The 13,386-nt window shown below is 30.2% G+C and overlaps 1 long non-coding RNA gene across 1 annotated transcript in view; it reads right to left on the bottom strand.

Moving 5' to 3' along the window:
* Positions 1-1,618: 1,618 nt before the first annotated feature.
* Positions 1,619-13,386, bottom strand: part of LOC111088049 — a 58,108-nt gene continuing 46,340 nt past the window's right edge. The window contains exons 2-3 of the long non-coding RNA XR_002612670.1: positions 8,939-9,005; positions 1,619-1,868 (exon numbers count right to left, since the gene is read on the bottom strand). This is a non-coding gene — a long non-coding RNA (uncharacterized LOC111088049). The remainder of the gene's footprint in view (positions 1,869-8,938; positions 9,006-13,386) is intronic.

The following is a 13,386-nucleotide window of genomic DNA, read 5'->3' as shown; positions in this document are numbered from 1 at the left end:
GTTCAAGTCCCGTTGTTGCAAAAACAAATGCTCCGTACTTTGTAGCTGTACGTGTGTTATAAGAGTAAAAATCAAATTCCAGTAATCGGTCAGTCAATAATAGGTTGAGTTGGCGGTTGGTACTGTTGACTAGGTGTTTTCCCTATGGTATATCATTTAAAAATTAAGGAAGTTATGTGTAGATAGCTCATTGTAACTGTTTTTTTTTTTTTGCAAAATTTCTTAAACAAAGATATAAACGTTTTTATAAAAGTAATAACCATTATATTATTTACTTACTAGATGTTTAGTACAACAATAAGCATTAGATGATATTGTAAAGAGGGTAAGAATTGATTTTATCTGAAACTAATGTAAACGGTGATCAGTCGTGTTGGAGTAAGAATTTCATTCGAAGTATAAATGCCGTTTGTTCGTCTTCAAGAAGAAGTACTTTCACACATTGTAATTCTCAAAATCCAGTTTTTATTAACTTTCATGTCTGACATTCTATAGATAGCGACATCTGTATTCGGTAAAATAGAACAAAAAATATAAAGGAAATAATCACAGAAACAAGAAGGAGTTTTTATTAAGTTATAAAATGTATTTTTATGATCCTACATATTTCTTCATTCTATGGTTAAATTTCATTGTTAATGACAGTCGAGCAAATATCGAAAATAAGTAATTTTAATCACTGTTGAAAATTTCTTCAAATTTAGAAAACGTAATCAGTTTAAAAGAGCTTCATTCTGTTGTTGTTTTAGTGCAAAACCACATCGAGCTATCTGCTGAGTCCACCTCGAGGAATCGAACCACGGATTTTTGAGTTTTAAGTCCGTAAAGTTATCGTTGACCTACTAGTGGACGATTCATTATTTTGAAATAATTATACATGGCAAAAGTTTCGACCACGTTCTTATTATGTATATTTGTTATACTTACTTAAACTGTTTATCATTCGTGGATATATATTTTATGAGTATTCATGTTGAATAACTGTCGGGTGATGATTGAATATCCCTGAATAAACTTAGAGACATAAAAGTGTGTGTAACGAGAACTTAGTTTGTATAAAATAAGATTGGTTTAAATGCGTTTAGTTAAAAGAAGAACCTATGTGAGTGATAATTATGATCATTATCGAGGTATTATGATGTGGAACAGTTGTTTGTTGCCTGTTCTTTTTCAGAAGAAAAAACGAAGTATAACATTTGTATTCTTGAACTGAGAACTTTAGGCTTAGGTCGTCTGAAATGTTCGTGGGTGGCCTTACTTTAAAGTATACGAAGCCTAATTATCATCCAGTTTCGCTCTCATCAATGTTCCTACTAGTATGTATCCCTTATTACACTTTCTGTTTGAAACAACAGTGTGTATATAAAATATGATTTATTGTCACTTTGATGAGTTATCGGCCATTCACCTTTAATACGGAGGCAGTATTCGTTCTATCATTTAATTTATTATAACAACTGACCAGTGTTGACCACAGCTTTGAGAGTTACAATACAGAAAATGTTCGTTTTTAATTGGCGATGTTTGTAACACAACAGACTGATTTGCCTGTTAGTCAGTTTAGCGAACATGACGGTTTCGACGTCTTCAAAATAAACATATAAATCAATGCTTCATGGGATATTAAATAAGGATATTTTTTTATTACATCACTTTTTTAAAACTAATTATCTACATTTATTACTCACAAGATCACCAAACGTAAAATTTTGCCGGTGTAAGGAACTAAAAAAGTTAAACCAAAAGTATACTCTCAATTTACTTTTATTTCCAAAACTTATCTTATCGTGATATCGTGTTGGTTGCTGAAAACGCTTCCTTGTTCCACAAGAAGGATTTAGGACAGTTGCAGCTAGGTGGCCTTCAACCTAACAAGATTAATGACTTGTTACACACGATTAAACCTACACACTCAGTAGAGATCTAGACTTGTGAATAAAGACAATGTAACCAGTATATTAAAATAATTTTGTTTTAAACGATTCAATGGTATTTTCATTCGCTGAATATCCTTAATTTATTGTATATAATAAACTGCTTGTATAGGAATTGAAATAATCTTTAAGTACTGAAATAATTATTAGAAAAAAGTTCTAGAACACGAGCCGTAGTGAGGGCGACAGGTGGAAAGAATAGTAAATCGCAGCCTAGCCCACATCATTTCAGGTTTACACTTACCTCCAGTTTGGAGAGTTCGAAGTCCTCCCCCCCTTTTTTTTGTCTAAGACTTACTTTTTGTTAGAGTTCGTTACTTTGATCTATTGTAATTTTGATACAATTATAGAAAAACCGTGATTATCATGATTTAGTTTAAAATATGTTCATCCGTGTAACTGATAGAACAATGCTTTGATGACGGAGCTGTTTTTATGAAGAAGTATTTCAGTGGGAGTTAGTATATTAATTTTTGTGCTCTAAAATTAAACCTGTTTTATCCACTCCAGAAATAAACAGTCAGTGTTGATGAAATTTACATAAAATGGTATACTTTGTCCTTTTGGGGGTTGTGAAGCAGATAATTTTAATGGTATTTTCTAAATGTAATTATTGAATATACAAATTGTATACATAATTAATAAGGACTCCTAGTCGTTCAGCTTTTATGGTTGAAATAATCCATTTACTTTCTATAGTGTTCTTGAAAATAGGAGAGATAATGGGTGGGTTCACAAAACAACTTGACTCCTTTGGTTCATATTAAAGGCAATTATCCTCGGAGATCACGTGTTTATAACTCTGTGTCTCTTAAAGTGTAGTTAATAACTGTGTTATCCTCGGAGATCACGTGTTTATAACTCTGTGTCTCTTAAAGTGTAGTTAATAACTGTGTTATCCTCGGAGATCACGTGTTTATAACTCTGTGTGTCTTAAGACACACATAGTTATAAACACGTGATCTCCGAGGATAACACACTTATTAACTACACTTTAAGAGACACAGAGTTATAAACACGCGATCTCCGAGGATAATGCAGTTATTAACTATACTACAAGACACACAGAGTTATAAACACGTGATCTCCGAGGATAACACAGTTATTAACTACACTATAAGACTCACAAAGTTATAAACACGTGATCTCCGAGGATAACACAGTTATTAACTACACTATAAGACTCACAGAGTTATAAACACGTGATCTCCGAGGATAACACAGTTATTAACTACACTACAAGAGACACAGAGTTATAAACACGTGATCTCCGAGGATAACACAGTTATTAACTACACTATAAGACTCACAGAGTTATAAACACGTGATCTCCGAGGATAACACAGTTATTAACTACACTAGCTACTAACTACACTATAAGACTCACAAAGTTATAAACACGTGATCTCCGAGGATAGCACAGTTATTAACTACACTATAAGACTAACAGAGTTATAAACACGTGATCTCCGAGGATAACACAGTTATTAATTACACTTTAAGACACACATAGTTATATACACGTGATCTCCGAGGATAATACAGTTATTAACTATACTACAACACACATAGTTATAAACACGTGATCTCCGAGGATAATACAGTTACTAACTATACTACAAGACACACATAGTTATAAACACGTGATCTCTGAGGATAATACTCCTTAATTGTAAATACTATCACTAACACAGATTTTCTCCTCTTTATTCTAAGTTTATTTTTGTCTTCCTGATATATTTTTCTTTTACCACAACTAAATCATATTTCGACTCAGATAAAAAACAATCATTAAAAATCTTCCATTAGAGGTCTATCTGCTAAAAATATCTGACCGAAAATATTTTTACGTAGTTAGTTCTCTTAAAACAGCTTTCAAGAAGTCGAAAACGAGAGATAGAAAAAAAAGGATGTAAACAAATTATAACGGAAAATTAGCAGCAGTGAACATAAATAGCTAACTTACTCACATTTTGTTTATAACTTTAGAAATATTTCTTATAATATACACTTTTGTGAATACATATGTACTAACGTTTGTTTACAGTAACAAATAATAACGTTGTTAGTAGTTGTTGTACGACATGAAATGTTTGTAAACATGATGATGTACAATTCAAATTCATATGTATCAGTTTTCATGTTTCTATCAGATAGAGTCAACCTAGTGAGAGCTTAAAGGTTCTAAACGTTACTGACTGAAGATTTTTAACTAACGAGTTGATAGAACAGAACAAAACTACGTATCGTCAATAGGTAAATAATAGCTAAGGATCGTCAATAGGTTAATTATAGCTAAGGATCGTCAACAGGTTAATTATAGCTAAGGATCGTCAATATGTTAATAATAGCTAAGGATCGTCAATAGGTAAATAATAGCTAAGGATCGTCAATAGGTTAATTATAGCTAAGGATCGTCAACAGGTTAATAATAACTAAAGATCGTCAATATGTTAATAATAACTAAATATCGTCAATAGGTAAATAATAGCTAAGGATCGTCAATAGGTTAATAATAGCTAAGGATCGTCAATAGGTTAATTATAGCTAAGGATCGTCAATAGGTTAATAATAGCTAAGGATCGTCAATAGGTTAATTATAGCTAAGGATCGTCAATAGGTAAATAATAGCTAAGGATCGTCAATAGGTAAATAATAGCTAAGGATCGTCAATAGGTTAATTATAGCTAAGGATCGTCAATAGGTTAATAATAGCTAAGGATCGTCAATATGTTAATGATAACTAAGGATCGTCAATAGGTTAATTATAGCTAAGGATCGTCAATAGGTTAATAATAGCTAAGGATCGTCAATAGGTTAATTATAGCTAAGGATCGTCAATATGTTAATAACTTTTAGAAGCATAATGTTCACGTTTCTTGTGGTACGAGACTTTATACAGTATATCAGAATAGGAAGTGAAAGTCAATCAGTGTTGTATGGTTAAATAAAAATCTTGACTTACGTAGATAAACATAAAAAATTACAAAAGTAAAAGACGTCTGTTTAACATCTTAACTCTCATGAAAACATTATAGTCTTTTAAAGGAAATCGTTAAATTTTAGCAATAGTGGGAGCTCCGACAGTTGAAAATGTATACATATTTTTTGCTCAGTTCTCTCTTATCGCACGACACCTCTTATAAAGTCGAATGATAGGTCATTAAGTTTGGAACATAAATGTTTCATTTCTTGAAGACATGATGTCCCCAGGTAGGTCAGCCGTAAGTTTACGGACATACAACGCTAACACCCCGCGGTGGCCAGATAGCCCACGTTAAAAGATACGATATATTAGTGAGAGCATGGGATACATTACGGGATTTATTATATATATAGTGGAAACCTCTCACAACCAGAAAATTCGTTTGAAGATTTTTTTATGAATTAACTTAGTCTAAGTAAGAGTGGAGGTTCAAAGATGTTTATAGTTATAACAATATAAATAAAAGTTTTTCATTGTTAAACTTTTGTAAATGAGCATGTCTATTTAGTAAAATAAGAAAGATTAATACACAAACTTTCTTTTTACCTAACTTAAATGACATTCTTTATTGTAAATTTTGTTGATCTTTAGAAGAGTGATCTTGCTGATAATTGATTTTTATACATCAGAACTCTGAATTAACGTGATCAGAAACAAAACATTATAGCATTTTAACATATAGAAACGAGACATCCACGAGATCCATTTTATGTGCAAAGTTTTCAGATGTTAACTTTAATTTTGGTTTTACATTATGTGTTCAAACATTTTGTCTTAGACTCAATAAATGGTTAATAAATGACATTATTATTATTTCATTATTAATAAATTATTAATTATTATTATTTCATTATGAACTTTACATTTTTAGAAGAGAAGGATGTGAAGTTTTGTTTCTAATTTATTGTACGTCAGTAAACTAAAGAACATTGACAATTTTGGTCACTGATACAATACATTAGAAAATGTCACTTTTAATTGTTTAAATGCTACCAAACAATAGTTTATATCAGTATTGATATCTTGAGAAGACCTTTATTTAACAAAGAATTATTGATACTTTGTTTTAAATGCTACCAAACAATAGTTTATATCAGTATTGATATCTTGAGAAGACCTTTATTTAACAAAGAATTATTGATACTTTGTTTTAAATGCTACCAAACAATAGTTTATATCATTATTGATATCTTGAGAAGACCTTTATTTAAAAAATAATTATTTATACTTTGTTTTAAATGTTACCAAACAATAGTGTATATCATTATTGATATCTTGAGAAGACCATTGTTTAAAATATAGTAACTACTCATAAAGAATTATTGATACTTTGTTTTAAATGTTACCAAACAATAGTTTATATCATTATTGATATCTTGAGAAGACCTTTATTTAACAAAGAATTATCGATACTTTGTTTTAAATGTTACCAAACAATAGTTTATATCATTATTGATATATTGAGAAGACCATTGTTTAAAATATAGTAACTACTGATAAAGAATTATTGATACTTTGTTTTAAATGTTACCAAACAATAATCTATATCATTATTGATATATTAAGAAGACCATTGTTTAAAATATAGTAACTACTCATAAAGAGTTATTGATACTTTGAGAGTAAATAGAAACAATATAATATTCTACAAAGTCCCATGAATCTGATTTACTTAATGTAAATTTTCTAAACATTTCATATTATGTTACGGAAGTCACATCAAGGAGAACTTTCTAATGGTTTTGGTTGCTCATCAGCTTAATTAACGACAAATAAATACGAATAACAAACATATCTGATGCAGAGAATAAAGTTAAAGTTCTAGAGAGAACGTTTCATGAAACAAACAAATAAACATTGTTAACTCAATATAATTACAACATTTATCACTCCAAGTTGTCGATATTTTTCATACCGAAGAACTGCATGGATTAACTTAAATTTTCAGCACACTATCTAAATTCTCTGTAGAAGTTTTCACAAGACATGGATAATTACTCAAAAGTTATTTTACACAAGTATGTTTTATGAATTTTTAGGCGTACAAAAAGTTAGTAATATTGCTATATAAGATTACGAAGATCTAATTATTGAATAAAATAGATCAGCTATAAACAGATACCAATAAAGAAAGCCTAAACCTAACAGCTGGTTCAAATGATATCTTAAACAAAAGTATGTGTTTTAATCGTAAACACAACTGTACTTAGTATTTGTGGTAAAAATCACGCTTGGTTGCACGTGTTCTTTTCCATTGTCTCTTAGAATCTTGTGAAGTGACTTGTGGGAAACAAAAAAAATAACATTTTTACAAACCTCTGATTTCAAATATGATTTGGCCAAATTAAGAGGAACGCGAAAAAATAAAATGTGCAAGCAAGCGTGAATTTTATTACGAATATATAACTTATAGGTTACCACTGTGGTGTTAGCTTTTGTCGTTCAATACCGTAACATAATTATGTTTTACTCCAATTACAGTTTTCGAACAGAAAAACCATAATTTATAGAAAAAAGCACTTTCAAAAACAATAGTTCGGGAAGAATTTGGGCGTTTTTCTTATTTCAATGAATTTTAGTTTATACTGATATAAAATCCGGCATTCAAACATTCAATTTTTTCTTTTATATATTTATTTTTTCTAAAGTCAGAATAAAATATTTTAATAATTATAATAAAACTTAAACATTTTCGAATATTATTTGTTTCAGAAAGTTTCCTCAAATGCTTAAATAGTCATATTTAAATGTGTTTTTGTGATAGCTTAGTCTTCAATTGCCTAAATCATTTACTGAATGAATAGCAAATAATTTTGAAACATTTTGCTCGTTACGCACAATTACCTATATCAAAACTTTTATCAAAGGTCTACTAAAACAGTAATAAACAGTGAATGTACTCAACAAATTTGTAACTTAACAAACATTGATGATGCCTGAGTTGTTTTGATTATTAAATGATCAAAATTCTTCCTTCCATACTTAATATTCTTTTCTAAATCTTTGGAATATGTTAGATCAGTAGCTTTCATTGTTTCTTACTATTCTGTTCGTAGATTTTAACGGAAAGATTAAAGTTTTATATTCCTGTTGGTAGTAAAGAAAAGAAAGTGTGCTTTATATTAATACGGAGTGCTTAATTTGGAATATGGAGAAGTGCTGTTGTCTCACTGCTGATTTGAAAGCACTTTTTATTTAAATTAAACATCATGATGAACATAATTATCATGTTTTACATTCAAATCCTAATAATTATGAAGTGTACATGAAAAAAAGAGTAATATGTTTCTTCGTTTTTCGGTCATGATCAATTTAGTTACATGAATTGTTGGAGAAACAGGATATAATTTATTATATTAGTTATAAGATATTATGTTAGGCCTATTGTAGTTTTAGCATTAAATTCCTAATATAGGGCCTTAGGAGTTTTCAAGAGTTAGAAGAGTGTATAATAATAGTATTTCAACCACATTATAATCGTTATGATGAATATGGCGGTATGTAGTGTTAAATATATAATAATGTGTTATGACGGATATAATTAAATATTATGAAAAATACTGGTACCACTTTCAACGCTTATTGCAATCACAAGTCGTGAGTGAATATCCTGAATTATTTCACGTTTCAAAGTCATTGTATAGGTAAACGTCTGTATTGACAATGTTTCTTTACTAATATATATATAAAGTTATATATATATAATTTTAAACTAGTCCATGTTTATCTTTATCCTCTCACTTCATTTTGATAAGGGTGATATGTGTATGTTTTATTCTCAGAACCAATTCGTTGCATTTGGACGTAAAGACTACTGTATAATGTAAAGTTTGTGAGATCTGTACCATAGTTATAATGTTTATTGCTAAACAATTAGACCAAATCTTACAAATAGTAAACTTGAAACTGTGTAGAAGAAAGTCTTCGTATGATATTACTGAAAGAGTACGGATGTTTTACAGATGAGAAACTGAATAATTACTACAATGTTTTCGTGTTCTATATTATTGAAACAAACCTTTGTAAGGACCTTCTCAGTTTCTTAGAAATATAATGTTCAAACGATTAACCATCAGTATTGAAACCTGCAAGAAAAATAATGTTTTGTAAATAAACATGTAATATCTAAGGAAACAACAAATGACTTCAGTAATAAGACTAATACCACCAAAGTAAGAACAGGGAAACTGTTAATTAAATTATAAAGCACTATAAACTGTGGTGATGGAAATAATGAGAAAAATACTGGACCTCGATAAAGGTTTGAAAACAATTTGACCTAATGTACTTGAGTTTAAAGACAATGTATTATTCTAATATACTTGAGTTTAAAGACAGTGTATTCTTCTAATGTACTTGAGTTTAGAGACAGTGTGTTATTCTAATGTACTTGAGTTTAAAGACAATGTATTTTTCTAATGTATTTGAGTTTAGAGACAGTGTGTTATTCTAATGTACTTGAGTTTAAAGACAATGTATTATTCTAATGTACTTGAGTTTAGAGACAGTGTGTTATTCTAATGTACTTGAGTTTAAAGACAATGTATTATTCTAATGTTCTTGAGTTTAGAGACAATGTATTTTTCTAATGTATTTGAGTTTAGAGACAGTGTGTTATTCTAATGTATTTGAGTTTAAAGACAATGTATTATTCTAATGTACTTGAGTTTAGAGACAGTGTGTTATTTTAATGTACTTGAGTTTAGAGACAATGTATTATTCTAATGTATTTGAGTTTAGAGACAGTGTGTTATTCTAATGTACTTGAGTTTAAAGACACTGTGTTATTCTAATGTATTTGAGTTTAGAGACAGTGTGTTATTCTAATGTATTTGTGTTTAGAGACAGTGTATTATTCTAATGTTTTGAGTTTGGAGATAGTGTATTTTTCTAATGTATTTGATTGTAGAAACAATGTATTTTTCTAATGAATTTGAATGTATAAACAATGTATTTTTCTAATGTACTTGAGTTTAGAGACCGTGTATTTTTTAATGTAATTGAGTTTAGAGACAGTGTATTTTTCTACTCTATTTGTGTTTATAAGTAGTGTATTATTTTTCTAACGTACTTGAGTTTGAACAAGAGTATTCTTCTAATGTACTTGAGTTTACTGTGTCTGAGAAGCGAAGTAAAAGTGACAGCTTATTTGCAAAGGCCTCGAAATATTAAATCGCTGAAACATTGTGAATAACTGATTCATTCTGAAGTTAGAATCGTAAACACAAATCATACTTCGTAAATATTTCGTGAGGTATATATAACCTTTATTATTCGTTATTTCTATCACCGACTTAGTTAAGTAGCTAACATTAGAGGAAACTGTCTTTATTATTACATTAGATTTTTGAAATCTACATAATATATTAAAATATTCTATTTAAAACTTCATTTGCTTTTCTGACTCTTTTAAATAAACTTTATATTTATCAATTTATTTATTATATGTTAAAGATGAAATTCTCCAAACATTTCCAATAGATCAATGTTACAAGATCGAAACATTTTGTTAATAAAGTGTTTGAGCACATCTTTTCACATGCACGCGCCACTTTATTTACATTCCAAAACACCATGGTATCTCAATGTCTAATAACATAACTATTTAATTAGCGAAGAAATAATGTACACTTTCCTAATAATCGTAATACTGATCATATATATTGTAAGTCACGGTGGTCCTTTAGCACGTCGTTGTGATTAAAATCGTTGAAGCTTGAAAAAAATGTATTAAAATGTGAAAAACTAAAGACATTCTGATGTCGTCGAGAAACTTATATTTCTTAGCAGTAGAAATATAAGTTTTAGCAGTAGAAATATAAGTTTTAGCAGTAAAAATATAAGTTTCAGCAGTAGAAATATAAGTTTTAGCAGTAGAAATATAAGTTTTAGCAGTAGAAATATAAGTTTAGCAGTAGAAATATAAGTTTTAGCAGTACATTTATGTAACTTCAATTAGACCTTCCATTCTGATATAATCTTGTTTAAATATTTATAGGAAGAATATTTCCTGAAATGATAATTATCCGCGAAAACTTTATTTTTAAAGAAATCTCTGGTTACCAGCTTGATCATAATAATTCCACGTTTTACTCAATAGCTTCTGTATCGTAATCATATCAGAAAATGTAAATTTCAGGGGATCGAGAGAATACAGAATAATTTTTCATTGGTGTCTACATGGTTTATTACGATACGCTGATTGGACATGCGAACGTCTACACATGCGCCTTATAATGCAGACAAATGGCGTTTTCCAGCTGAAAGAACGGTCCTATTGATTTTTCTGCAGTTCAATAACCCCAGCTTCTCAGCTGCTTCAACATTATCCTTGTTCGCCCTAAACGCTGGAAATCTAGGGTTCTTGAAATAAGAAAAAAAAACTTAAACATTTTTTTGAATAATTGAAGTTTAAAGCTAAAACTCTATTTGACTTGGATGGGTTTAAGAGATTAGTAATTTATCTAATTTAAAAATAATAATTTATTTCTGTCACACTTGTCTTAGATTTGACGCTGTAAGGGCTAACTAACTAAAGTTGAAGATGATGTAATTAAAACCATGAATTTAAAACTCTGACGTAAAACCAAAGAACATGATGTTTTTGTGTGGAATAAAATTAGTTCAACAATTTATTCCCCCAGCCAGAAAAGCCAGTTTTTTATATTACTCGTTTTCTGTAAAAACATCACCCCAGAAAGGTAGAAGTTCCCCATTAATTTTACTCCTAATCTTTATGTCTGAGTAGAATAAAGGTTACCCCGAAGAGTCCTTTAGCTGCTATATCTCAGAGTTTGACTAAGCAGCATGATGAATGTGGCGCCAAAGCTGCGTAATTGGGTATGTGCGGCGGGAAAGAACACGTAGGAATGGCCCTCAGTTAACCGCGTGATCACGAGGCGCACGAAGCTAAGCTTCAACCCCAGGCAGGTGAGTACAAGTCATTCTCATCAAAATGAGACACGCAAACTTTGGGCAAATAGCCCGCCAACAGTTATCGTGTCATTACCTGGCAACGATCGTGAGTGGAAGTTATGAATGATAATAACTTGGATCGTTGTTTTTTCTCAGAATCTACAGTTGTCAATTAGAATGTTAGTCACAAGGAATACGACATTTGTAACCGCAGGCATAAAAACTTTGTGATAATAACAATGATAGTACAATTAATTACTTGTGAAAGTTAATTCACATTGAAAAGTGAGTTGCATTTTATTGCTTCATGATTGCAAACTAACCAAACCAGGAAAAAAAAAGAGATTGATATCGTTGGTTGGAGGGTGACAGGTGGTTTAAATCGGGTGTGACTAACTTTTATACAAATAAAAAGTTTTATTTAGATTAACATTAATAAAATATCAGCCAATAGATAATATAATATAAATAAGCTTACGAGTTGGCCTCTCTTAACCTCACGACGTAATGCCACACTATAGACCACCGTCATTTAGAATCTCCTGCACTTAGAAACTTCACACACATGGTTACGACAGTTTAATCATGTCTTAAAACGAATGTAGAACAGATCTGAATCGTACATTAAGAATATCTTATCACAATGTCTGACAAACTTAGATCTTTACTAACAACATTCTTAGCTTAGTTTTAATCTATTTACTTCTCTGTCTATCTATTTATCTATCCACCTGAAGTTACTGAATAGAAGCTTGTAGGCGACTAGAAATATATTATTTACAAAAACATATTAGGTGGACGTTTAATAGCTTAGGTAACGTATTCGGAGCTTTAAAGCTGTTTAATAGCTAAGGTAACGTATTCGGAGCTTTAAAGCAGTTTAATAGCTTAGGTAACGTATTCGGAGCTTTAAAGATGTTTAATAGCTTAGGTAACGTATTCGGAGCCTTTAAAGCTCCGAATACGTTACCTAAACTATTAAACAGCTTTAAAGCTCCGAATACGTTACCTAAACTATTAAACAGCTTTAAAGCTCCGAATACGTTACCTAAACTATTAAACAGCTTTAAAGCTCCGAATACGTTACCTAAACTATTAACCAGCTTTAAAGCTCCGAATACGTTACCTAAACTATTAACCGGCTTTAAAGTTACCTAAGCTATTAAACAGCTTTAAAGCTCCGAATACGTTACCTAAACTATTAACTGCTTTAAAGCTCCGAATACGTTACCTAAACTATTAACCAGATATTCGAAGCTCTAAAGCTGTTTAATAGTTTAGGTAACGTATTCGGAGCTTTAAAGCTGTTTAACAGTTTAGGTAACATATTCGAAGCTTTGAAGCTGTTTAATAGTTTAGGTAACGTATTCGGAGCTTTAAAGCTGTTTAATAGTTTAGGTAACGTATTCGGAGCTTTAAAGCTGTTTAATAGTTTAGGTAACGTATTCGGAGCTTTAAAGCTGTTTTCTGTGTAGTGATTCAAACAGACAAAAAGAATAAGAAAATGGCTCACGAAATGTCCAAAAGGTTTTATAAAGATGTCTTCTTAGG

Source organism: Limulus polyphemus, unplaced genomic scaffold, assembly GCF_000517525.1.
Source record: "Limulus polyphemus unplaced genomic scaffold, Limulus_polyphemus-2.1.2 Scaffold3045, whole genome shotgun sequence".
Classification (NCBI taxonomy): Eukaryota; Metazoa; Arthropoda; class Merostomata; order Xiphosura; family Limulidae; genus Limulus; species Limulus polyphemus.
Note: the sequence above shows the minus strand (reverse complement) of the source record. Positions and strands in the feature narration are given on the sequence as shown.